The sequence below is a fragment of the Lissotriton helveticus genome, chromosome 1_2 (assembly GCF_964261635.1).
Source record: "Lissotriton helveticus chromosome 1_2, aLisHel1.1, whole genome shotgun sequence".
NCBI lineage: Eukaryota > Metazoa > Chordata > Amphibia > Caudata > Salamandridae > Lissotriton > Lissotriton helveticus.
The window spans coordinates 339,533,236-339,556,236 of record NC_136058.1 but is presented as its reverse complement, the minus strand read 5'-3'; the positions used below and the strand labels follow the sequence as shown (position 1 = coordinate 339,556,236).

Here is a 23,001-nt window from a genome sequence, read left to right as displayed (position 1 = left end):
TTGAGCGAGAGGTAATTTCAGTGCTATGAGCTTCTGCTACCCCTCCTTCGATAGCTCAGTTGGTAGAGCGGAGGACTGTAGCATTAATTCGGGCATCCTTAGGTCGCTGGTTCAAATCCGGCTCGAAGGATTTTGTGGTTTCATTTCCATGTCTTTTGCTGTTAATCAACAATACCTTCCGTTGATTATGAAAAAGTCCCCGAGCTTCGATAAATACTGGAAAAGAAGCGTACTCTATCTGCTTTCAAAGGGAATTGATGACATAGTCATCGCTAGGGGAGGCGTGAAGAACAGTAAAGGAAACCTGCTGATCAAAACTGCTACCAAAGCATTGCATTAGTACATGTATGCCCTTGGCAGACTTCCAATTGCATTGCACCACGGTAGCTGCTTGGCAGCCAATCACACTGTGACTTGCCTTCAATTTGAGTGTCCACCGATGGGCAAGAGGGCATAGCCAATGGAATCATCCCCCGAAAGGCTGAGCAAGCTGGAAAGTAGACCAACAGTTTACACATTTGGGGAAATCCTGAGAAGTTTTGCATTCCAAACTGAGCAAATAAAAGCCCTGCCGGAGAATCGAACCCTGATTGCACTAAGTATATGCTCCATGAAGACAGCCCTCACGTAAGGCGTGGGCAATTTCATCCCTGACACTTTACATTCTAGTCTCAAATCGAGACTTTGCAGTCCGTGGGCTCCAGAGTCTCCTTGCATCCAGCAAAACTTTAGAGGGCAGTGGAGGGGATGTAGCTCAGTGGTAGAGCGCATGCTTCGCATGTATGAGGCCCCGGGTTCAATCCCCGGCATCTCCAGGAGTCGCTGTTCTGTATCTCGGCTTTTTCCAGAAGGCTAGCCTGCCACCTTGTGGAAAGTTGAGGTTTCTCAGGCAGTTGGGGGGTCAGAACCCCACTTAAATAGGTTGCATTGAAAAATATTGTTTGAAATAGGCATAGTTTCCACTTTTCAAGAAAATCTGAGAATTTTGCTTGCCAAAAGGAGGAAATAAATGCCCTCTCTGAGGAACGAACTCAGGACCTTCAGATTATGAGACTGACGCGCTGCCTACTGCGCTAAGAAGGCTGCACACAAGCATCTCTAAACAAGACTATAGACCAGGAAGATAATCCAGGTGCGAGGCTTAAGGATTTTCCTGACTGAGACTTTATGCTGCAGTGTCAAGTGGGTTGACTTGGCAGACACTTACATTCAGGGTTTCCATGCATACAGTAAAACTTGGCATACAAGGGGATGTAGCTCAGTGGTAGAGCGCATGCTTTGCATGTATGAGGCCCCGGGTTCAATCCCCGGCATCTCCAGACTTTTGCCATGCTTATCTTGGATTTTGGCAGAAAACTAGGCTGGCTGTCAGTATTAAGGAAGAGATATGTCATGCAACTGGGATACGAACCCCACTTAAACTGTGAGACGTGTGCCTTGGAAAACCCCATGAAATGGGGCTATCTCATTTTTGATGCTTATAGAACCAAAGAATCTTACTTGTTTAAGCCATCAAAGTGATGATTAATCTTGGCAATCTTAATACATTTAGGATAGAAATCGGTGGCAGCCATCTTGGTCATTGGTAAGGGTTCTTCCTCTAAACCAGAGACTCTCTACAGTAGCTTCAAGAAAAACTGAATATGTTGCCTTTACTCTACTGATTTTTCCATTCTCTTTCCTTTCAAAAATGAACCCAAAATGCATGTTCTTGAAGCTGGGTGCGTGGTAATGACTCCCATAACTTTCTGTCATTTTTCTCACGGTTAAAGGCTTCCATCCATTTGCCACCAATGCTTCCTAAGGTCTTTGTATCAAAGTTCCTTTCCTTTCTGTAAAATTCATCATTGCGGCGCCCCTGCTTTTCACCAAGCCAAGACGGAACATCCACTTTGGTGTGAAATCCTCCTTTGAGGTGATAAGACTTAACTCACAGTGTGCTCTCAGAAGTGGTAGCTTTGAGAGGGAGCCGCGATTAATATTGATGATTTTCATCTGTCTGCTCCTGGTCCCCACCCCCCACAACCTTTCTTGAGCGAGAGGTAATTTCAGTGCTATGAGCTTCTGCTACCCCTCCTTCGATAGCTCAGTTGGTAGAGCGGAGGACTGTAGCATTAATTCGGGCATCCTTAGGTCGCTGGTTCAAATCCGGCTCGAAGGATTTTGTGGTTTCATTTCCATGTCTTTTGCTGTTAATCAACAATACCTTCCGTTGATTATGAAAAAGTCCCCGAGCTTCGATAAATACTGGAAAAGAAGCGTACTCTATCTGCTTTCAAAGGGAATTGATGACATAGTCATCGCTAGGGGAGGCGTGAAGAACAGTAAAGGAAACCTGCTGATCAAAACTGCTACCAAAGCATTGCATTAGTACATGTATGCCCTTGGCAGACTTCCAATTGCATTGCACCACGGTAGCTGCTTGGCAGCCAATCACACTGTGACTTGCCTTCAATTTGAGTGTCCACCGATGGGCAAGAGGGCATAGCCAATGGAATCATCCCCCGAAAGGCTGAGCAAGCTAGAAAGTAGACCAACAGTTTACACATTTGGGGAAATCCTGAGAAGTTTTGCATTCCAAACTGAGCAAATAAAAGCCCTGCCGGAGAATCGAACCCTGATTGCACTAAGTATATGCTCCATGAAGACAGCCCTCACGTAAGGCGTGGGCAATTTCATGCCTGACACTTTACATTCTAGTCTCAAATCGAGACTTTGCAGTCCGTGGGCTCCAGAGTCTCCTTGCATCCAGCAAAACTTTAGAGGGCAGTGGAGGGGATGTAGCTCAGTGGTAGAGCGCATGCTTCGCATGTATGAGGCCCCGGGTTCAATCCCCGGCATCTCCAGGAGTCGCTGTTCTGTATCTCGGCTTTTTCCAGAAGGCTAGCCTGCCACCTTGTGGAAAGTTGAGGTTTCTCAGGCAGTTGGGGGGTCAGAACCCCACTTAAATAGGTTGCATTGAAAAATATTGTTTGAAATAGGCATAGTTTCCACTTTTCAAGAAAATCTGAGAATTTTGCTTGCCAAAAGGAGGAAATAAATGCCCTCTCTGAGGATCAAACTCAGGACCTTCAGATTATGAGACTGACGCGCTGCCTACTGCGCTAAGAAGGCTGCACACAAGCATCTCTAAACAAGACTATAGACCAGGAAGATAATCCAGGTGCGAGGCTTAAGGATTTTCCTGACTGAGACTTTATGCTGCAGTGTCAAGTGGGTTGACTTGGCAGACACTTACATTCAGGGTTTCCATGCATACAGTAAAACTTGGCATACAAGGGGATGTAGCTCAGTGGTAGAGCGCATGCTTTGCATGTATGAGGCCCCGGGTTCAATCCCCGGCATCTCCAGACTTTTGCCATGCTTATCTTGGATTTTGGCAGAAAACTAGGCTGGCTGTCAGTATTAAGGAAGAGATATGTCATGCAACTGGGATACGAACCCCACTTAAACTGTGAGACGTGTGCCTTGGAAAACCCCATGAAATGGGGCTATCTCATTTTTGATGCTTATAGAACCAAAGAATCTTACTTGTTTAAGCCATCAAAGTGATGATTAATCTTGGCAATCTTAATACATTTAGGATAGAAATCTGTGGCAGCCATCTTGGTCATTGGTAAGGGTTCTTCCTCTAAACCAGAGACTCTCTACAGTAGCTTCAAGAAAAACTGAATATGTTGCCTTTACTCTACTGATTTTTCCATTCTCTTTCCTTTCAAAAATGAACCCAAAATGCATGTTCTTGAAGCTGGGTGCGTGGTAATGACTCCCATAACTTTCTGTCATTTTTCTCACGGTTAAAGGCTTCCATCCATTTGCCACCAATGCTTCCTAAGGTCTTTGTATCAAAGTTCCTTTCCTTTCTGTAAAATTCATCATTGCGGCTCCCCTGCTTTTCACCAAGCCAAGACGGAACATCCACTTTGGTGTGAAATCCTCCTTTGAGGTGATAAGACGTAACTCACAGTGTGCTCTCAGAAGTGGTAGCTTTGAGAGGGAGCCGCGATTAATATTGATGATTTTCATCTGTCTGCTCCTGGTCCCCACCCCCCACAACCTTTCTTGAGCGAGAGGTAATTTCAGTGCTATGAGCTTCTGCTACCCCTCCTTCGATAGCTCAGTTGGTAGAGTGGAGGACTGTAGCATTAATTCGGGCATCCTTAGGTCGCTGGTTCAAATCCGGCTCGAAGGATTTTGTGGTTTCATTTCCATGTCTTTTGCTGTTAATCAACAATACCTTCCGTTGATTATGAAAAAGTCCCCGAGCTTCGATAAATACTGGAAAAGAAGCGTACTCTATCTGCTTTCAAAGGGAATTGATGACATAGTCATCGCTAGGGGAGGCGTGAAGAACAGTAAAGGAAACCTGCTGATCAAAACTGCTACCAAAGCATTGCATTAGTACATGTATGCCCTTGGCAGACTTCCAATTGCATTGCACCACGGTAGCTGCTTGGCAGCCAATCACACTGTGACTTGCCTTCAATTTGAGTGTCCACCGATGGGCAAGAGGGCATAGCCAATGGAATCATCCCCCGAAAGGCTGAGCAAGCTGGAAAGTAGACCAACAGTTTACACATTTGGGGAAATCCTGAGAAGTTTTGCATTCCAAACTGAGCAAATAAAAGCCCTGCCGGAGAATCGAACCCTGATTGCACTAAGTATATGCTCCATGAAGACAGCCCTCACGTAAGGCGTGGGCAATTTCATCCCTGACACTTTACATTCTAGTCTCAAATCGAGACTTTGCAGTCCGTGGGCTCCAGAGTCTCCTTGCATCCAGCAAAACTTTAGAGGGCAGTGGAGGGGATGTAGCTCAGTGGTAGAGCGCATGCTTCGCATGTATGAGGCCCCGGGTTCAATCCCCGGCATCTCCAGGAGTCGCTGTTCTGTATCTCGGCTTTTTCCAGAAGGCTAGCCTGCCACCTTGTGGAAAGTTGAGGTTTCTCAGGCAGTGGGGGGTCAGAACCCCACTTAAATAGGTTGCATTGAAAAATATTGTTTGAAATAGGCATAGTTTCCACTTTTCAAGAAAATCTGAGAATTTTGCTTGCCAAAAGGAGGAAATAAATGCCCTCTCTGAGGAACGAACTCAGGACCTTCAGATTATGAGACTGACGCGCTGCCTACTGCGCTAAGAAGGCTGCACACAAGCATCTCTAAACAAGACTATAGACCAGGAAGATAATCCAGGTGCGAGGCTTAAGGATTTTCCTGACTGAGACTTTATGCTGCAGTGTCAAGTGGGTTGACTTGGCAGACACTTACATTCAGGGTTTCCATGCATACAGTAAAACTTGGCATACAAGGGGATGTAGCTCAGTGGTAGAGCGCATGCTTTGCATGTATGAGGCCCCGGGTTCAATCCCCGGCATCTCCAGACTTTTGCCATGCTTATCTTGGATTTTGGCAGAAAACTAGGCTGGCTGTCAGTATTAAGGAAGAGATATGTCATGCAACTGGGATACGAACCCCACTTAAACTGTGAGACGTGTGCCTTGGAAAACCCCATGAAATGGGGCTATCTCATTTTTGATGCTTATAGAACCAAAGAATCTTACTTGTTTAAGCCATCAAAGTGATGATTAATCTTGGCAATCTTAATACATTTAGGATAGAAATCGGTGGCAGCCATCTTGGTCATTGGTAAGGGTTCTTCCTCTAAACCAGAGACTCTCTACAGTAGCTTCAAGAAAAACTGAATATGTTGCCTTTACTCTACTGATTTTTCCATTCTCTTTCCTTTCAAAAATGAACCCAAAATGCATGTTCTTGAAGCTGGGTGCGTGGTAATGACTCCCATAACTTTCTGTCATTTTTCTCACGGTTAAAGGCTTCCATCCATTTGCCACCAATGCTTCCTAAGGTCTTTGTATCAAAGTTCCTTTCCTTTCTGTAAAATTCATCATTGCGGCGCCCCTGCTTTTCACCAAGCCAAGACGGAACATCCACTTTGGTGTGAAATCCTCCTTTGAGGTGATAAGACTTAACTCACAGTGTGCTCTCAGAAGTGGTAGCTTTGAGAGGGAGCCGCGATTAATATTGATGATTTTCATCTGTCTGCTCCTGGTCCCCACCCCCCACAACCTTTCTTGAGCGAGAGGTAATTTCAGTGCTATGAGCTTCTGCTACCCCTCCTTCGATAGCTCAGTTGGTAGAGCGGAGGACTGTAGCATTAATTCGGGCATCCTTAGGTCGCTGGTTCAAATCCGGCTCGAAGGATTTTGTGGTTTCATTTCCATGTCTTTTGCTGTTAATCAACAATACCTTCCGTTGATTATGAAAAAGTCCCCGAGCTTCGATAAATACTGGAAAAGAAGCGTACTCTATCTGCTTTCAAAGGGAATTGATGACATAGTCATCGCTAGGGGAGGCGTGAAGAACAGTAAAGGAAACCTGCTGATCAAAACTGCTACCAAAGCATTGCATTAGTACATGTATGCCCTTGGCAGACTTCCAATTGCATTGCACCACGGTAGCTGCTTGGCAGCCAATCACACTGTGACTTGCCTTCAATTTGAGTGTCCACCGATGGGCAAGAGGGCATAGCCAATGGAATCATCCCCCGAAAGGCTGAGCAAGCTGGAAAGTAGACCAACAGTTTACACATTTGGGGAAATCCTGAGAAGTTTTGCATTCCAAACTGAGCAAATAAAAGCCCTGCCGGAGAATCGAACCCTGATTGCACTAAGTATATGCTCCATGAAGACAGCCCTCACGTAAGGCGTGGGCAATTTCATCCCTGACACTTTACATTCTAGTCTCAAATCGAGACTTTGCAGTCCGTGGGCTCCAGAGTCTCCTTGCATCCAGCAAAACTTTAGAGGGCAGTGGAGGGGATGTAGCTCAGTGGTAGAGCGCATGCTTCGCATGTATGAGGCCCCGGGTTCAATCCCCGGCATCTCCAGGAGTCGCTGTTCTGTATCTCGGCTTTTTCCAGAAGGCTAGCCTGCCACCTTGTGGAAAGTTGAGGTTTCTCAGGCAGTTGGGGGGTCAGAACCCCACTTAAATAGGTTGCATTGAAAAATATTGTTTGAAATAGGCATAGTTTCCACTTTTCAAGAAAATCTGAGAATTTTGCTTGCCAAAAGGAGGAAATAAATGCCCTCTCTGAGGAACGAACTCAGGACCTTCAGATTATGAGACTGACGCGCTGCCTACTGCGCTAAGAAGGCTGCACACAAGCATCTCTAAACAAGACTATAGACCAGGAAGATAATCCAGGTGCGAGGCTTAAGGATTTTCCTGACTGAGACTTTATGCTGCAGTGTCAAGTGGGTTGACTTGGCAGACACTTACATTCAGGGTTTCCATGCATACAGTAAAACTTGGCATACAAGGGGATGTAGCTCAGTGGTAGAGCGCATGCTTTGCATGTATGAGGCCCCGGGTTCAATCCCCGGCATCTCCAGACTTTTGCCATGCTTATCTTGGATTTTGGCAGAAAACTAGGCTGGCTGTCAGTATTAAGGAAGAGATATGTCATGCAACTGGGATACGAACCCCACTTAAACTGTGAGACGTGTGCCTTGGAAAACCCCATGAAATGGGGCTATCTCATTTTTGATGCTTATAGAACCAAAGAATCTTACTTGTTTAAGCCATCAAAGTGATGATTAATCTTGGCAATCTTAATACATTTAGGATAGAAATCGGTGGCAGCCATCTTGGTCATTGGTAAGGGTTCTTCCTCTAAACCAGAGACTCTCTACAGTAGCTTCAAGAAAAACTGAATATGTTGCCTTTACTCTACTGATTTTTCCATTCTCTTTCCTTTCAAAAATGAACCCAAAATGCATGTTCTTGAAGCTGGGTGCGTGGTAATGACTCCCATAACTTTCTGTCATTTTTCTCACGGTTAAAGGCTTCCATCCATTTGCCACCAATGCTTCCTAAGGTCTTTGTATCAAAGTTCCTTTCCTTTCTGTAAAATTCATCATTGCGGCGCCCCTGCTTTTCACCAAGCCAAGACGGAACATCCACTTTGGTGTGAAATCCTCCTTTGAGGTGATAAGACTTAACTCACAGTGTGCTCTCAGAAGTGGTAGCTTTGAGAGGGAGCCGCGATTAATATTGATGATTTTCATCTGTCTGCTCCTGGTCCCCACCCCCCACAACCTTTCTTGAGCGAGAGGTAATTTCAGTGCTATGAGCTTCTGCTACCCCTCCTTCGATAGCTCAGTTGGTAGAGCGGAGGACTGTAGCATTAATTCGGGCATCCTTAGGTCGCTGGTTCAAATCCGGCTCGAAGGATTTTGTGGTTTCATTTCCATGTCTTTTGCTGTTAATCAACAATACCTTCCGTTGATTATGAAAAAGTCCCCGAGCTTCGATAAATACTGGAAAAGAAGCGTACTCTATCTGCTTTCAAAGGGAATTGATGACATAGTCATCGCTAGGGGAGGCGTGAAGAACAGTAAAGGAAACCTGCTGATCAAAACTGCTACCAAAGCATTGCATTAGTACATGTATGCCCTTGGCAGACTTCCAATTGCATTGCACCACGGTAGCTGCTTGGCAGCCAATCACACTGTGACTTGCCTTCAATTTGAGTGTCCACCGATGGGCAAGAGGGCATAGCCAATGGAATCATCCCCCGAAAGGCTGAGCAAGCTAGAAAGTAGACCAACAGTTTACACATTTGGGGAAATCCTGAGAAGTTTTGCATTCCAAACTGAGCAAATAAAAGCCCTGCCGGAGAATCGAACCCTGATTGCACTAAGTATATGCTCCATGAAGACAGCCCTCACGTAAGGCGTGGGCAATTTCATGCCTGACACTTTACATTCTAGTCTCAAATCGAGACTTTGCAGTCCGTGGGCTCCAGAGTCTCCTTGCATCCAGCAAAACTTTAGAGGGCAGTGGAGGGGATGTAGCTCAGTGGTAGAGCGCATGCTTCGCATGTATGAGGCCCCGGGTTCAATCCCCGGCATCTCCAGGAGTCGCTGTTCTGTATCTCGGCTTTTTCCAGAAGGCTAGCCTGCCACCTTGTGGAAAGTTGAGGTTTCTCAGGCAGTTGGGGGGTCAGAACCCCACTTAAATAGGTTGCATTGAAAAATATTGTTTGAAATAGGCATAGTTTCCACTTTTCAAGAAAATCTGAGAATTTTGCTTGCCAAAAGGAGGAAATAAATGCCCTCTCTGAGGATCAAACTCAGGACCTTCAGATTATGAGACTGACGCGCTGCCTACTGCGCTAAGAAGGCTGCACACAAGCATCTCTAAACAAGACTATAGACCAGGAAGATAATCCAGGTGCGAGGCTTAAGGATTTTCCTGACTGAGACTTTATGCTGCAGTGTCAAGTGGGTTGACTTGGCAGACACTTACATTCAGGGTTTCCATGCATACAGTAAAACTTGGCATACAAGGGGATGTAGCTCAGTGGTAGAGCGCATGCTTTGCATGTATGAGGCCCCGGGTTCAATCCCCGGCATCTCCAGACTTTTGCCATGCTTATCTTGGATTTTGGCAGAAAACTAGGCTGGCTGTCAGTATTAAGGAAGAGATATGTCATGCAACTGGGATACGAACCCCACTTAAACTGTGAGACGTGTGCCTTGGAAAACCCCATGAAATGGGGCTATCTCATTTTTGATGCTTATAGAACCAAAGAATCTTACTTGTTTAAGCCATCAAAGTGATGATTAATCTTGGCAATCTTAATACATTTAGGATAGAAATCTGTGGCAGCCATCTTGGTCATTGGTAAGGGTTCTTCCTCTAAACCAGAGACTCTCTACAGTAGCTTCAAGAAAAACTGAATATGTTGCCTTTACTCTACTGATTTTTCCATTCTCTTTCCTTTCAAAAATGAACCCAAAATGCATGTTCTTGAAGCTGGGTGCGTGGTAATGACTCCCATAACTTTCTGTCATTTTTCTCACGGTTAAAGGCTTCCATCCATTTGCCACCAATGCTTCCTAAGGTCTTTGTATCAAAGTTCCTTTCCTTTCTGTAAAATTCATCATTGCGGCTCCCCTGCTTTTCACCAAGCCAAGACGGAACATCCACTTTGGTGTGAAATCCTCCTTTGAGGTGATAAGACGTAACTCACAGTGTGCTCTCAGAAGTGGTAGCTTTGAGAGGGAGCCGCGATTAATATTGATGATTTTCATCTGTCTGCTCCTGGTCCCCACCCCCCACAACCTTTCTTGAGCGAGAGGTAATTTCAGTGCTATGAGCTTCTGCTACCCCTCCTTCGATAGCTCAGTTGGTAGAGTGGAGGACTGTAGCATTAATTCGGGCATCCTTAGGTCGCTGGTTCAAATCCGGCTCGAAGGATTTTGTGGTTTCATTTCCATGTCTTTTGCTGTTAATCAACAATACCTTCCGTTGATTATGAAAAAGTCCCCGAGCTTCGATAAATACTGGAAAAGAAGCGTACTCTATCTGCTTTCAAAGGGAATTGATGACATAGTCATCGCTAGGGGAGGCGTGAAGAACAGTAAAGGAAACCTGCTGATCAAAACTGCTACCAAAGCATTGCATTAGTACATGTATGCCCTTGGCAGACTTCCAATTGCATTGCACCACGGTAGCTGCTTGGCAGCCAATCACACTGTGACTTGCCTTCAATTTGAGTGTCCACCGATGGGCAAGAGGGCATAGCCAATGGAATCATCCCCCGAAAGGCTGAGCAAGCTGGAAAGTAGACCAACAGTTTACACATTTGGGGAAATCCTGAGAAGTTTTGCATTCCAAACTGAGCAAATAAAAGCCCTGCCGGAGAATCGAACCCTGATTGCACTAAGTATATGCTCCATGAAGACAGCCCTCACGTAAGGCGTGGGCAATTTCATCCCTGACACTTTACATTCTAGTCTCAAATCGAGACTTTGCAGTCCGTGGGCTCCAGAGTCTCCTTGCATCCAGCAAAACTTTAGAGGGCAGTGGAGGGGATGTAGCTCAGTGGTAGAGCGCATGCTTCGCATGTATGAGGCCCCGGGTTCAATCCCCGGCATCTCCAGGAGTCGCTGTTCTGTATCTCGGCTTTTTCCAGAAGGCTAGCCTGCCACCTTGTGGAAAGTTGAGGTTTCTCAGGCAGTGGGGGGTCAGAACCCCACTTAAATAGGTTGCATTGAAAAATATTGTTTGAAATAGGCATAGTTTCCACTTTTCAAGAAAATCTGAGAATTTTGCTTGCCAAAAGGAGGAAATAAATGCCCTCTCTGAGGAACGAACTCAGGACCTTCAGATTATGAGACTGACGCGCTGCCTACTGCGCTAAGAAGGCTGCACACAAGCATCTCTAAACAAGACTATAGACCAGGAAGATAATCCAGGTGCGAGGCTTAAGGATTTTCCTGACTGAGACTTTATGCTGCAGTGTCAAGTGGGTTGACTTGGCAGACACTTACATTCAGGGTTTCCATGCATACAGTAAAACTTGGCATACAAGGGGATGTAGCTCAGTGGTAGAGCGCATGCTTTGCATGTATGAGGCCCCGGGTTCAATCCCCGGCATCTCCAGACTTTTGCCATGCTTATCTTGGATTTTGGCAGAAAACTAGGCTGGCTGTCAGTATTAAGGAAGAGATATGTCATGCAACTGGGATACGAACCCCACTTAAACTGTGAGACGTGTGCCTTGGAAAACCCCATGAAATGGGGCTATCTCATTTTTGATGCTTATAGAACCAAAGAATCTTACTTGTTTAAGCCATCAAAGTGATGATTAATCTTGGCAATCTTAATACATTTAGGATAGAAATCGGTGGCAGCCATCTTGGTCATTGGTAAGGGTTCTTCCTCTAAACCAGAGACTCTCTACAGTAGCTTCAAGAAAAACTGAATATGTTGCCTTTACTCTACTGATTTTTCCATTCTCTTTCCTTTCAAAAATGAACCCAAAATGCATGTTCTTGAAGCTGGGTGCGTGGTAATGACTCCCATAACTTTCTGTCATTTTTCTCACGGTTAAAGGCTTCCATCCATTTGCCACCAATGCTTCCTAAGGTCTTTGTATCAAAGTTCCTTTCCTTTCTGTAAAATTCATCATTGCGGCGCCCCTGCTTTTCACCAAGCCAAGACGGAACATCCACTTTGGTGTGAAATCCTCCTTTGAGGTGATAAGACTTAACTCACAGTGTGCTCTCAGAAGTGGTAGCTTTGAGAGGGAGCCGCGATTAATATTGATGATTTTCATCTGTCTGCTCCTGGTCCCCACCCCCCACAACCTTTCTTGAGCGAGAGGTAATTTCAGTGCTATGAGCTTCTGCTACCCCTCCTTCGATAGCTCAGTTGGTAGAGCGGAGGACTGTAGCATTAATTCGGGCATCCTTAGGTCGCTGGTTCAAATCCGGCTCGAAGGATTTTGTGGTTTCATTTCCATGTCTTTTGCTGTTAATCAACAATACCTTCCGTTGATTATGAAAAAGTCCCCGAGCTTCGATAAATACTGGAAAAGAAGCGTACTCTATCTGCTTTCAAAGGGAATTGATGACATAGTCATCGCTAGGGGAGGCGTGAAGAACAGTAAAGGAAACCTGCTGATCAAAACTGCTACCAAAGCATTGCATTAGTACATGTATGCCCTTGGCAGACTTCCAATTGCATTGCACCACGGTAGCTGCTTGGCAGCCAATCACACTGTGACTTGCCTTCAATTTGAGTGTCCACCGATGGGCAAGAGGGCATAGCCAATGGAATCATCCCCCGAAAGGCTGAGCAAGCTAGAAAGTAGACCAACAGTTTACACATTTGGGGAAATCCTGAGAAGTTTTGCATTCCAAACTGAGCAAATAAAAGCCCTGCCGGAGAATCGAACCCTGATTGCACTAAGTATATGCTCCATGAAGACAGCCCTCACGTAAGGCGTGGGCAATTTCATGCCTGACACTTTACATTCTAGTCTCAAATCGAGACTTTGCAGTCCGTGGGCTCCAGAGTCTCCTTGCATCCAGCAAAACTTTAGAGGGCAGTGGAGGGGATGTAGCTCAGTGGTAGAGCGCATGCTTCGCATGTATGAGGCCCCGGGTTCAATCCCCGGCATCTCCAGGAGTCGCTGTTCTGTATCTCGGCTTTTTCCAGAAGGCTAGCCTGCCACCTTGTGGAAAGTTGAGGTTTCTCAGGCAGTTGGGGGGTCAGAACCCCACTTAAATAGGTTGCATTGAAAAATATTGTTTGAAATAGGCATAGTTTCCACTTTTCAAGAAAATCTGAGAATTTTGCTTGCCAAAAGGAGGAAATAAATGCCCTCTCTGAGGATCGAACTCAGGACCTTCAGATTATGAGACTGACGCGCTGCCTACTGCGCTAAGAAGGCTGCACACAAGCATCTCTAAACAAGACTATAGACCAGGAAGATAATCCAGGTGCGAGGCTTAAGGATTTTCCTGACTGAGACTTTATGCTGCAGTGTCAAGTGGGTTGACTTGGCAGACACTTACATTCAGGGTTTCCATGCATACAGTAAAACTTGGCATACAAGGGGATGTAGCTCAGTGGTAGAGCGCATGCTTTGCATGTATGAGGCCCCGGGTTCAATCCCCGGCATCTCCAGACTTTTGCCATGCTTATCTTGGATTTTGGCAGAAAACTAGGCTGGCTGTCAGTATTAAGGAAGAGATATGTCATGCAACTGGGATACGAACCCCACTTAAACTGTGAGACGTGTGCCTTGGAAAACCCCATGAAATGGGGCTATCTCATTTTTGATGCTTATAGAACCAAAGAATCTTACTTGTTTAAGCCATCAAAGTGATGATTAATCTTGGCAATCTTAATACATTTAGGATAGAAATCTGTGGCAGCCATCTTGGTCATTGGTAAGGGTTCTTCCTCTAAACCAGAGACTCTCTACAGTAGCTTCAAGAAAAACTGAATATGTTGCCTTTACTCTACTGATTTTTCCATTCTCTTTCCTTTCAAAAATGAACCCAAAATGCATGTTCTTGAAGCTGGGTGCGTGGTAATGACTCCCATAACTTTCTGTCATTTTTCTCACGGTTAAAGGCTTCCATCCATTTGCCACCAATGCTTCCTAAGGTCTTTGTATCAAAGTTCCTTTCCTTTCTGTAAAATTCATCATTGCGGCTCCCCTGCTTTTCACCAAGCCAAGACGGAACATCCACTTTGGTGTGAAATCCTCCTTTGAGGTGATAAGACGTAACTCACAGTGTGCTCTCAGAAGTGGTAGCTTTGAGAGGGAGCCGCGATTAATATTGATGATTTTCATCTGTCTGCTCCTGGTCCCCACCCCCCACAACCTTTCTTGAGCGAGAGGTAATTTCAGTGCTATGAGCTTCTGCTACCCCTCCTTCGATAGCTCAGTTGGTAGAGTGGAGGACTGTAGCATTAATTCGGGCATCCTTAGGTCGCTGGTTCAAATCCGGCTCGAAGGATTTTGTGGTTTCATTTCCATGTCTTTTGCTGTTAATCAACAATACCTTCCGTTGATTATGAAAAAGTCCCCGAGCTTCGATAAATACTGGAAAAGAAGCGTACTCTATCTGCTTTCAAAGGGAATTGATGACATAGTCATCGCTAGGGGAGGCGTGAAGAACAGTAATGGAAACCTGCTGATCAAAACTGCTACCAAAGCATTGCATTAGTACATGTATGCCCTTGGCAGACTTCCAATTGCATTGCACCACGGTAGCTGCTTGGCAGCCAATCACACTGTGATTTGCCTTCAATTTGAGTGTCCACCGATGGGCAAGAGGGCATAGCCAATGGAATCATCCCCCGAAAGGCTGAGCAAGCTGGAAAGTAGACCAACAGTTTACACATTTGGGGAAATCCTGAGAAGTTTTGCATTCCAAACTGAGCAAATAAAAGCCCTGCCGGAGAATCGAACCCTGATTGCACTAAGTATATGCTCCATGAAGACAGCCCTCACGTAAGGCGTGGGCAATTTCATGCCTGACACTTTACATTCTAGTCTCAAATCGAGACTTTGCAGTCCGTGGGCTCCAGAGTCTCCTTGCATCCAGCAAAACTTTAGAGGGCAGTGGAGGGGATGTAGCTCAGTGGTAGAGCGCATGCTTCGCTTGTATGAGGCCCCGGGTTCAATCCCCGGCATCTCCAGGAGTCGCTGTTCTGTATCTCGGCTTTTTCCAGAAGGCTAGCCTGCCACCTTGTGGAAAGTTGAGGTTTCTCAGGCAGTTGGGGGGTCAGAACCCCACTTAAATAGGTTGCATTGAAAAATATTGTTTGAAATAGGCATAGTTTCCACTTTTCAAGAAAATCTGAGAATTTTGCTTGCCAAAAGGAGGAAATAAATGCCCTCTCTGAGGATCGAACTCAGGACCTTCAGATTATGAGACTGACGCGCTGCCTACTGCGCTAAGAAGGCTGCACACAAGCATCTCTAAACAAGACTATAGACCAGGAAGATAATCCAGGTGCGAGGCTTAAGGATTTTCCTGACTGAGACTTTATGCTGCAGTGTCAAGTGGGTTGACTTGGCAGACACTTACATTCAGGGTTTCCATGCATACAGTAAAACTTGGCATACAAGGGGATGTAGCTCAGTGGTAGAGCGCATGCTTTGCATGTATGAGGCCCCGGGTTCAATCCCCGGCATCTCCAGACTTTTGCCATGCTTATCTTGGATTTTGGCAGAAAACTAGGCTGGCTGTCAGTATTAAGGAAGAGATATGTCATGCAACTGGGATACGAACCCCACTTAAACTGTGAGACGTGTGCCTTGGAAAACCCCATGAAATGGGGCTATCTCATTTTTGATGCTTATAGAACCAAAGAATCTTACTTGTTTAAGCCATCAAAGTGATGATTAATCTTGGCAATCTTAATACATTTAGGATAGAAATCTGTGGCAGCCATCTTGGTCATTGGTAAGGGTTCTTCCTCTAAACCAGAGACTCTCTACAGTAGCTTCAAGAAAAACTGAATATGTTGCCTTTACTCTACTGATTTTTCCATTCTCTTTCCTTTCAAAAATGAACCCAAAATGCATGTTCTTGAAGCTGGGTGCGTGGTAATGACTCCCATAACTTTCTGTCATTTTTCTCACGGTTAAAGGCTTCCATCCATTTGCCACCAATGCTTCCTAAGGTCTTTGTATCAAAGTTCCTTTCCTTTCTGTAAAATTCATCATTGCGGCGCCCCTGCTTTTCACCAAGCCAAGACGGAACATCCACTTTGGTGTGAAATCCTCCTTTGAGGTGATAAGACGTAACTCACAGTGTGCTCTCAGAAGTGGTAGCTTTGAGAGGGAGCCGCGATTAATATTGATGATTTTCATCTGTCTGCTCCTGGTCCCCACCCCCCACAACCTTTCTTGAGCGAGAGGTAATTTCAGTGCTATGAGCTTCTGCTACCCCTCCTTCGATAGCTCAGTTGGTAGAGTGGAGGACTGTAGCATTAATTCGGGCATCCTTAGGTCGCTGGTTCAAATCCGGCTCGAAGGATTTTGTGGTTTCATTTCCATGTCTTTTGCTGTTAATCAACAATACCTTCCGTTGATTATGAAAAAGTCCCCGAGCTTCGATAAATACTGGAAAAGAAGCGTACTCTATCTGCTTTCAAAGGGTATTGATGACATAGTCATCGCTAGGGGAGGCGTGAAGAACAGTAAAGGAAACCTGCTGATCAAAACTGCTACCAAAGCATTGCATTAGTACATGTATGCCCTTGGCAGACTTCCAATTGCATTGCACCACGGTAGCTGCTTGGCAGCCAATCACACTGTGACTTGCCTTCAATTTGAGTGTCCACCGATGGGCAAGAGGGCATAGCCAATGGAATCATCCCCCGAAAGGCTGAGCAAGCTGGAAAGTAGACCAACAGTTTACACATTTGGGGAAATCCTGAGAAGTTTTGCATTCCAAACTGAGCAAATAAAAGCCCTGCCGGAGAATCGAACCCTGATTGCACTAAGTATATGCTCCATGAAGACAGCCCTCACGTAAGGCGTGGGCAATTTCATCCCTGACACTTTACATTCTAGTCTCAAATCGAGACTTTGCAGTCCGTGGGCTCCAGAGTCTCCTTGCATCCAGCAAAACTTTAGAGGGCAGTGGAGGGGATGTAGCTCAGTGGTAGAGCGCATGCTTCGCATGTATGAGGCCCCGGGTTCAATCCCCGGCATCTCCAGGAGTCGCTGTTCTGTATCTCGGCTTTTTCCAGAAGGCTAGCCTGCCACCTTGTGGAAAGTTGAGGTTTCTCAGGCAGTTGGGGGGTCAGAACCCCACTTAAATAGGTTGCATTGAAAAATATTGTTTGAAATAGGCATAGTTTCCACTTTTCAAGAAAATCTGAGAATTTTGCTTGCCAAAAGGAGGAAATAAATGCCCTCTCTGAGGAACGAACTCAGGACCTTCAGATTATGAGACTGACGCGCTGCCTACTGCGCTAAGAAGGCTGCACACAAGCATCTCTAAACAAGACTATAGACCAGGAAGATAATCCAGGTGCGAGGCTTAAGGATTTTCCTGACTGAGACTTTATGCTGCAGTGTCAAGTGGGTTTGATGAAGCAAAGCTTCGCATATTTTGCGGCTTGCCGAAATCAAGAACCTCGTTTATGTGTAATAAGGTAACAAAAGTGTATGTTTTACTAACATTTATTTTGTTTAGGTAAAGTTCCCGAAGCTTGCCTATGTGTATTTCTAATGAATTAATCCGTGTCCCTAAAAATGGCCGCCGCTTGTATTTTAGTTACTGCGCATGCGTCAGCCACACTCACGTGTCCTGACGCGTCTGCAGAAGTGGAGGGAAAGTTATGCGCATGCGTAATTCATAGCTGTGCTTATCATGTGGTACTGCTCGTGCCACTGCTCTTGTGTCCGTATCAATGTAGCTAACATTTAGATGCAATAAGTTTATTTCTTGATGATGAGTTAAAAGTACAAACCCTGTGATGTGTTTTCATAATGACATTATTATGTATTAATTTGTTTTCGCTTACTTTTCATGTACCGCGGGAAATGGGGGTCTGAGTGAGAGGAGAGCCATATTGGAGGTCCCTTCTGCGCCTGTGCGACATTCGGCAGCACGAGGGACCTTGGCTGATGGAACATAGCCAGTTGGCAGTGATGGGCGAGATGCTCCTGAGAAAGTCACCTCTGCCCTGCGAGAACAGCGAATGTTGCTCCTCATATGATACAATGTTAAATTGTCATTGTGTTTCTGCACAGTTTCTCCTGGGAACCCCAAACCTGCTAGGCGGTACCCAAATATGTTAATGAAGGCTTCAAATCGTGTATTGTGATTGGTGTGTTACCCAAACGCTACCTTAGGACCAATCGAAATTGAGGGATTCTGACACTTTGCAACATTGGGGGGTGGTACACTGTCCCCAAACTGTATATCTACCCTGGGTTCACCTAGTGAACCGTCCGACTTGTCTGGTTTAGCTGACCTGTCACTGACCCAACGCACTCAATAGGTGACTGAAGATACAGAGCGCTGCGAAGCACTCTGTCCGAATTTGACCATAGACTGAGGTTCTACTGAACCTTAAAGTGCTGGCAAAGCACTTAGCTGGGAGTTCGCTGACCCAATCGGGGTCTTGATCGATAGCTGCAGAGCGGGTGGAGCGCAGGCGTTGCTTCCGAACTGTGGGTTCCGGTCCTGTCCTGAAGAGGGTCCTGTCCTGAGGGTTTGCTGTCCTGTCCTGAGGGTCCTGTCCTGATTCCTATTCTGAGGGTATCCTGTCCTATCCTGGGTGTCCATTCTGCACCTGCTGTCCTTTGAGGGGTATCCTTCCTTGAGGGTTTCCTGTCCTTAACTGACCCGTGGCCAGGGTTTGGTTTCCACACCTTTCTAGGTAAATATTGCTCTGAACCTCTTGAAATTCTTGCACCTTCTGAATTTCTAACTTTTGCTTTAATAAAGTTCAACATTGCATATGTTATATTTTCCATGCCTTTCCGCAACTATTGAAAGTCATTTATAATTTTTGCAAAGTTATTCCTATGCCTTCTCATTTGTTAGAAATTATATTTTGCATAGCAGTGTGTCATTTCCTGATATGGTCTAGAACTTCGTTGCCTAGATTGTTCAAAGGCCCCTTCACCTTAAGTGAAGCGTGTTATTCATTATAAGCTCTCCTATAGTCACCCACACTTAGTCTATCCCTGTCTAGATAATACTGACTTGCATAGTATTTTCTCGCTACATTTTATTAGTACCTTGATGATTACTCTGTCATTATTTCTTCATGCTTATGTGATTTACGTTATCTTGGTTATTGATTGCCTTATTTTACTGTACCTCATGCAAGAAAATATTGAACTTTAGATAAACATTTTAAAACTTCCAGTTGTCCGTGGTCATTTTAACAGTATTTGAATGTTATTGGTTGGGTTTGTATTTTGCTGCCTTTCTTTTACAGCTAGCTCCCTGATTCATTGTGGTCATTAGGCACCCGCATCGGTGGATGGTAAGTCGGGTGCACCGAAATTTGGTAGCAGGGAACACACACACATCAACCTGGTAGAGCTCGTGAAGTCACCCGATCGATGTATATGGTGATTTGGAAAGTATATGGGCCCTGAAGCCGGAAACGGCGGAAACTATTGGTCGGGTGGCCTCGCGCGCTCTATCAGTTTTCTGGTAGCTAGAGGATGGTTAGGGACTAGTTGAGAGTAAGGCAGGGATTAGTTGGACTAGTTAAGTCGGAAGCTGCTATTATATTAATGCTGCTATAAGAGCGGCTGTTCTGAGGGAACTGATCACTCTCTTGTGAATACGCTGCTGAAACTCATGAATTTTTGTATTGTCATTATTCTTGTTCTTATATTGTTATATGTACTAATCCATGCATTTGTAAATCGAATCGTTAAGTGTTGTCCGAACTCCCCGGGGAATTGAAAGGGCAAGTGGTGAATAGAATCCATTGTCCTGAGGTCACAGGTTCGAGGAAAGTTAGGTGCAGGTTAGGATAACCGGGAAGCACTAACTAGGGTTTTCTGAATACATGTGTGAATAAATGACAGTAACGGGGTTCATTGGCAAAATTCCCATAGTGGCGTAACCTAGTAAGGGTCACATCGGAAGAGTAGCAGGTTCCTCGGAGCTAGCGTGAAAGCAGAGGGGTCCGCTGAGAAACCTTAAACTCGGAATATATCCCGGAAAGAAGTGGATGAGTTTAGGGGAATAACAGGTTCACCGATGCTAGAGTGAAGGGTAGGCGGAAGAGATCTGCCCGCAGCGAGTGAAAAGTAAATGGAAGTAGTTTACTTGCAGTAAAAGAATTCTTTCTCTGTCTAGACACTTGAGCACTGTGGCGAATGTGTATTTGTTGTAAAATAACCAAGCACTGAGCACTTTTAAAGAAAGAAAGTTTCCGTTACCTTGTGAAGGGAGGGAGTCAGTCGCGAAGCGCCTCTGACGTCACTCTGTGCCGCGCTGGGATTGGTAGAAGCAGCGGGCGGGTAGCGGAGCTGAAATTGTAAAGGAGGGGTGAGCGCCGGAGCGTGGGAACTGTCTCACGAAGGGGCCGCGCACCCATTGGTGGAGCTTATTTTGTGTCGCGCACCCATTGGTTGCACGAATTTTTCTGAAGCGCGTTCTGATCGGAGGTAGTTTGTAAACAAAGTTAGCGCAGAAGTCGTATGTGGCACTCGCAGACTACAGAGACTCGACCTGATCCAAGGCATCTAGGGTTTGAAAGGGATCAGTGGAAGGCTAACAGATACGATATTATGTACGGAACCAAGAGAAAAATGTCCCTTGTAAGTAAGGTGAAAAATTATTTTAAAACGGACAAACCGATTAAATCTAGAGAAGGTGTTCTTGTCCCAGCACCCAATACTCCCGCCTCATTCATGATGTTTGACCGAGGGTACAATACCTGTGTGTGGCTGGAGAATTGGGTGAAGTACACAAAAGATGACGGAGTATTGGCTTTTCCGTTAGATGGTACTTTCAATGGTAGGATCTTATTTAATTTAAGAACCCGAATGAATGAACTGCATCCCAGACCAAGACTAACGCAGTATGAGGCATTAGAGGAATGGGAGATTGAGGCTTTTGAAAGAGAAAGACCCCGATTGGACAAGGGTTTGACCAAGTGGTACCCCAGGCAGAAACAGGAATCCAGGGATAAAAGGATGAAACAGTGGAGGCAGAGCATGATTGTTGAGGGTCTGTTTCCCATGATGCCGGCATGTCATAACATTGGAGCGGGTGAGAAAAGTACTGAAAAATGTAAGCATTGGGGGGCCCTGGGGGATTCAGATGATGAATTAATAGATGACATCTGTACCAGAAGTCCGCCACCTTACAATGAGGGAACCCGACCTTCCAGTGTAGGAGATGTTCCCCGACGCCACTTCCTAAAGGAAGAAGACAGGTCCCTGGGACTGGGAGGGGGTGGTCAAGTATTGCCCTATCCTGAAAAACCCGAACTGACGGAAACAAGGGATATATATCCCAAAGTGCCCGCAAGTCAGGAAGAAAAATATTCACGTACGAAAACCTTTTTTCCCAGACCCTTGTATGAAAGCGAAGAGAAACCCTCGAATTCAGGACTGCCTTTTGTTCAACCTCCATATGGGGAAGAGCGCAGGTCCTTTAATACTGGAACTTTATTCCCGAAACCAAATTATGGGGGAGGACCAAGTGAAACGCATCCTACTGCCCCGAGTTTTACTCCTCCATTGACACCCCAGATATTACAGGACACAACTCTAAGAAGGGTACTAGTGGAAAAGGAGCAAGAGGCTCTAGCTAGACAAAGAACAGAAATAATTCAGAAAATTTCTCAGTTAAATACCAGTCCTGAGGCATTGACTATTCCAGTAACTATTGGACCGGTGGTCCCGTTATACGGAAATGGTCAGGGAAATCCGATTACTCCAGTTATGACCCCAGTCATGGCAACCCCGAGACAGGAACCGATCATCATAGATGATCAGTCCAGTGAGTGCGAGTCTGAAGTTGCGTTTTTGGAATTACCAAACAAACAGACTGGAAAGGGAATACAGCCGAGGTATAACCCTTTTAATACAAAAGAAATTAAATTAGAGACAGCAACAGGTACTAGAAATGTCTCTCTGGTAACTCCGGATGAAATTGAGAGTTGGAGTCGTGAATTAGAGAAGCAGACTCCGCAAACAAAGCCTTTAGATCTCTACAAGCTGAGGGTCGAAATAGAAGAATTAATGGCAGGAAATGTGGGGTTGGATCGATTGAATACCTACTCTGAAGAAGAATTGTCGTTCATATGTAAAAGCTTTACAAGGAACACCAGAGTGCTCCACGAAAAACTGACCGAAACAGCAGTTAGTATGGGGGTAGATATCTCAAAATCCAAGCCCTTACAGAAACCGTACAGAGCAGACTTCTCAGACAAAGACATAGAACACCTGAATGTGGCAGGGAAGAAGTTGCAGATTAAAGAATTAATGGGGGTACTGCAGAAATGGGGAGATGTGGAAAGATGGAGAAGCAGGTGGGCGAAAAAGAGGGAAGAGGTTCGCTCCCGACAAGTGACTCCCGAGTTTGCTTTAAGAGAGGTAGAAAAACCTGAGCAGTTATGCCCCATGCGCGAAGTTCCAGGAGGGAAATATGTGCATGTTCCCTGGTCTAGGCAGGATATTGTGTCCTTCACGAACGATTTTCCAAAATTACGAGAGAAACCAGTTGACTGGTACAGGCAGGTGGAAAGGTTCGTGAAGGTACAGAAATGTCTGTGGAAAGACCTGGATGGGTTTTTCGACATTGTGGTTCCAGTAGATTTATGGACCCAGTGTAAAATAAACATAGACTGGCCGAGTGAGGAGTACCCCAGAAACAAGGAAACTGGAGAGCCATCAAAGGATGTCATGCGAAAATATGAACAGGTAATTCAGCATTTGAAAGAAAAGGTGCCCGCAAAGGAAACTGATTGGACAAAAATAGATAGGACAACACAGGAAAGGGACGAGACAGTGCACTCCTTCTATGAGAGGTTATTGCAGGTATTTAAAACATACAGCGGTATTGATAACATCGACCTGAAGGATATGACGCACTTTATTTACAGGTTTGTAAATGGTTTAAGACCTGAAATTTGTCAGTGGATAAAAGATAATAAAATCTGTTGGCA

At 45.3% G+C, this 23,001-nt stretch overlaps 35 non-coding genes across 35 annotated transcripts; 26 read left to right on the top strand and 9 right to left on the bottom strand.

Annotated features, from left to right (window-relative positions):
- Positions 1-44: 44 nt before the first annotated feature.
- Positions 45-130, top strand: TRNAY-GUA (transfer RNA tyrosine (anticodon GUA)). The gene is given in 2 exon segments: positions 45-81; positions 95-130. It is a non-coding gene; the product is annotated as a tRNA-Tyr (tRNA).
- Positions 131-743: 613 nt separating this feature from the next.
- On the top strand, positions 744-815 carry TRNAA-CGC (transfer RNA alanine (anticodon CGC)). The gene has a single exon. It is a non-coding gene; the product is annotated as a tRNA-Ala (tRNA).
- Positions 816-1,010: 195 nt separating this feature from the next.
- On the bottom strand, positions 1,011-1,083 carry TRNAM-CAU (transfer RNA methionine (anticodon CAU)). Its single transcript has one exon. It is a non-coding gene; the product is annotated as a tRNA-Met (tRNA).
- Positions 1,084-1,247: 164 nt separating this feature from the next.
- TRNAA-UGC (transfer RNA alanine (anticodon UGC)) lies at positions 1,248-1,319 on the top strand. The gene has a single exon. It is a non-coding gene; the product is annotated as a tRNA-Ala (tRNA).
- Positions 1,320-2,075: 756 nt separating this feature from the next.
- On the top strand, positions 2,076-2,161 carry TRNAY-GUA (transfer RNA tyrosine (anticodon GUA)). Its single transcript is given in 2 exon segments — positions 2,076-2,112; positions 2,126-2,161. It is a non-coding gene; the product is annotated as a tRNA-Tyr (tRNA).
- A 613-nt stretch (positions 2,162-2,774) lies between these two features.
- TRNAA-CGC (transfer RNA alanine (anticodon CGC)) lies at positions 2,775-2,846 on the top strand. Its single transcript has one exon. It is a non-coding gene; the product is annotated as a tRNA-Ala (tRNA).
- Positions 2,847-3,041: 195 nt separating this feature from the next.
- On the bottom strand, positions 3,042-3,114 carry TRNAM-CAU (transfer RNA methionine (anticodon CAU)). The gene has a single exon. It is a non-coding gene; the product is annotated as a tRNA-Met (tRNA).
- A 164-nt stretch (positions 3,115-3,278) lies between these two features.
- TRNAA-UGC (transfer RNA alanine (anticodon UGC)) lies at positions 3,279-3,350 on the top strand. The gene has a single exon. It is a non-coding gene; the product is annotated as a tRNA-Ala (tRNA).
- Positions 3,351-4,106: 756 nt separating this feature from the next.
- Positions 4,107-4,192, top strand: TRNAY-GUA (transfer RNA tyrosine (anticodon GUA)). The gene is given in 2 exon segments: positions 4,107-4,143; positions 4,157-4,192. It is a non-coding gene; the product is annotated as a tRNA-Tyr (tRNA).
- Positions 4,193-4,805: 613 nt separating this feature from the next.
- Positions 4,806-4,877, top strand: TRNAA-CGC (transfer RNA alanine (anticodon CGC)). The gene has a single exon. It is a non-coding gene; the product is annotated as a tRNA-Ala (tRNA).
- A 194-nt stretch (positions 4,878-5,071) lies between these two features.
- Positions 5,072-5,144, bottom strand: TRNAM-CAU (transfer RNA methionine (anticodon CAU)). The gene has a single exon. It is a non-coding gene; the product is annotated as a tRNA-Met (tRNA).
- A 164-nt stretch (positions 5,145-5,308) lies between these two features.
- TRNAA-UGC (transfer RNA alanine (anticodon UGC)) lies at positions 5,309-5,380 on the top strand. The gene has a single exon. It is a non-coding gene; the product is annotated as a tRNA-Ala (tRNA).
- A 756-nt stretch (positions 5,381-6,136) lies between these two features.
- Positions 6,137-6,222, top strand: TRNAY-GUA (transfer RNA tyrosine (anticodon GUA)). The gene is given in 2 exon segments: positions 6,137-6,173; positions 6,187-6,222. It is a non-coding gene; the product is annotated as a tRNA-Tyr (tRNA).
- Positions 6,223-6,835: 613 nt separating this feature from the next.
- TRNAA-CGC (transfer RNA alanine (anticodon CGC)) lies at positions 6,836-6,907 on the top strand. The gene has a single exon. It is a non-coding gene; the product is annotated as a tRNA-Ala (tRNA).
- A 195-nt stretch (positions 6,908-7,102) lies between these two features.
- On the bottom strand, positions 7,103-7,175 carry TRNAM-CAU (transfer RNA methionine (anticodon CAU)). The gene has a single exon. It is a non-coding gene; the product is annotated as a tRNA-Met (tRNA).
- A 164-nt stretch (positions 7,176-7,339) lies between these two features.
- TRNAA-UGC (transfer RNA alanine (anticodon UGC)) lies at positions 7,340-7,411 on the top strand. Its single transcript has one exon. It is a non-coding gene; the product is annotated as a tRNA-Ala (tRNA).
- A 756-nt stretch (positions 7,412-8,167) lies between these two features.
- On the top strand, positions 8,168-8,253 carry TRNAY-GUA (transfer RNA tyrosine (anticodon GUA)). The gene is given in 2 exon segments: positions 8,168-8,204; positions 8,218-8,253. It is a non-coding gene; the product is annotated as a tRNA-Tyr (tRNA).
- A 613-nt stretch (positions 8,254-8,866) lies between these two features.
- Positions 8,867-8,938, top strand: TRNAA-CGC (transfer RNA alanine (anticodon CGC)). Its single transcript has one exon. It is a non-coding gene; the product is annotated as a tRNA-Ala (tRNA).
- Positions 8,939-9,133: 195 nt separating this feature from the next.
- On the bottom strand, positions 9,134-9,206 carry TRNAM-CAU (transfer RNA methionine (anticodon CAU)). Its single transcript has one exon. It is a non-coding gene; the product is annotated as a tRNA-Met (tRNA).
- A 164-nt stretch (positions 9,207-9,370) lies between these two features.
- Positions 9,371-9,442, top strand: TRNAA-UGC (transfer RNA alanine (anticodon UGC)). Its single transcript has one exon. It is a non-coding gene; the product is annotated as a tRNA-Ala (tRNA).
- Positions 9,443-10,198: 756 nt separating this feature from the next.
- On the top strand, positions 10,199-10,284 carry TRNAY-GUA (transfer RNA tyrosine (anticodon GUA)). The gene is given in 2 exon segments: positions 10,199-10,235; positions 10,249-10,284. It is a non-coding gene; the product is annotated as a tRNA-Tyr (tRNA).
- Positions 10,285-10,897: 613 nt separating this feature from the next.
- Positions 10,898-10,969, top strand: TRNAA-CGC (transfer RNA alanine (anticodon CGC)). Its single transcript has one exon. It is a non-coding gene; the product is annotated as a tRNA-Ala (tRNA).
- Positions 10,970-11,163: 194 nt separating this feature from the next.
- On the bottom strand, positions 11,164-11,236 carry TRNAM-CAU (transfer RNA methionine (anticodon CAU)). Its single transcript has one exon. It is a non-coding gene; the product is annotated as a tRNA-Met (tRNA).
- Positions 11,237-11,400: 164 nt separating this feature from the next.
- On the top strand, positions 11,401-11,472 carry TRNAA-UGC (transfer RNA alanine (anticodon UGC)). Its single transcript has one exon. It is a non-coding gene; the product is annotated as a tRNA-Ala (tRNA).
- A 756-nt stretch (positions 11,473-12,228) lies between these two features.
- TRNAY-GUA (transfer RNA tyrosine (anticodon GUA)) lies at positions 12,229-12,314 on the top strand. The gene is given in 2 exon segments: positions 12,229-12,265; positions 12,279-12,314. It is a non-coding gene; the product is annotated as a tRNA-Tyr (tRNA).
- A 613-nt stretch (positions 12,315-12,927) lies between these two features.
- On the top strand, positions 12,928-12,999 carry TRNAA-CGC (transfer RNA alanine (anticodon CGC)). Its single transcript has one exon. It is a non-coding gene; the product is annotated as a tRNA-Ala (tRNA).
- A 195-nt stretch (positions 13,000-13,194) lies between these two features.
- On the bottom strand, positions 13,195-13,267 carry TRNAM-CAU (transfer RNA methionine (anticodon CAU)). Its single transcript has one exon. It is a non-coding gene; the product is annotated as a tRNA-Met (tRNA).
- Positions 13,268-13,431: 164 nt separating this feature from the next.
- On the top strand, positions 13,432-13,503 carry TRNAA-UGC (transfer RNA alanine (anticodon UGC)). The gene has a single exon. It is a non-coding gene; the product is annotated as a tRNA-Ala (tRNA).
- A 756-nt stretch (positions 13,504-14,259) lies between these two features.
- TRNAY-GUA (transfer RNA tyrosine (anticodon GUA)) lies at positions 14,260-14,345 on the top strand. Its single transcript is given in 2 exon segments — positions 14,260-14,296; positions 14,310-14,345. It is a non-coding gene; the product is annotated as a tRNA-Tyr (tRNA).
- A 613-nt stretch (positions 14,346-14,958) lies between these two features.
- Positions 14,959-15,030, top strand: TRNAA-CGC (transfer RNA alanine (anticodon CGC)). Its single transcript has one exon. It is a non-coding gene; the product is annotated as a tRNA-Ala (tRNA).
- Positions 15,031-15,225: 195 nt separating this feature from the next.
- On the bottom strand, positions 15,226-15,298 carry TRNAM-CAU (transfer RNA methionine (anticodon CAU)). The gene has a single exon. It is a non-coding gene; the product is annotated as a tRNA-Met (tRNA).
- Positions 15,299-15,462: 164 nt separating this feature from the next.
- Positions 15,463-15,534, top strand: TRNAA-UGC (transfer RNA alanine (anticodon UGC)). Its single transcript has one exon. It is a non-coding gene; the product is annotated as a tRNA-Ala (tRNA).
- Positions 15,535-16,290: 756 nt separating this feature from the next.
- Positions 16,291-16,376, top strand: TRNAY-GUA (transfer RNA tyrosine (anticodon GUA)). The gene is given in 2 exon segments: positions 16,291-16,327; positions 16,341-16,376. It is a non-coding gene; the product is annotated as a tRNA-Tyr (tRNA).
- A 613-nt stretch (positions 16,377-16,989) lies between these two features.
- On the top strand, positions 16,990-17,061 carry TRNAA-CGC (transfer RNA alanine (anticodon CGC)). The gene has a single exon. It is a non-coding gene; the product is annotated as a tRNA-Ala (tRNA).
- Positions 17,062-17,256: 195 nt separating this feature from the next.
- Positions 17,257-17,329, bottom strand: TRNAM-CAU (transfer RNA methionine (anticodon CAU)). The gene has a single exon. It is a non-coding gene; the product is annotated as a tRNA-Met (tRNA).
- Positions 17,330-23,001: the final 5,672 nt, after the last annotated feature.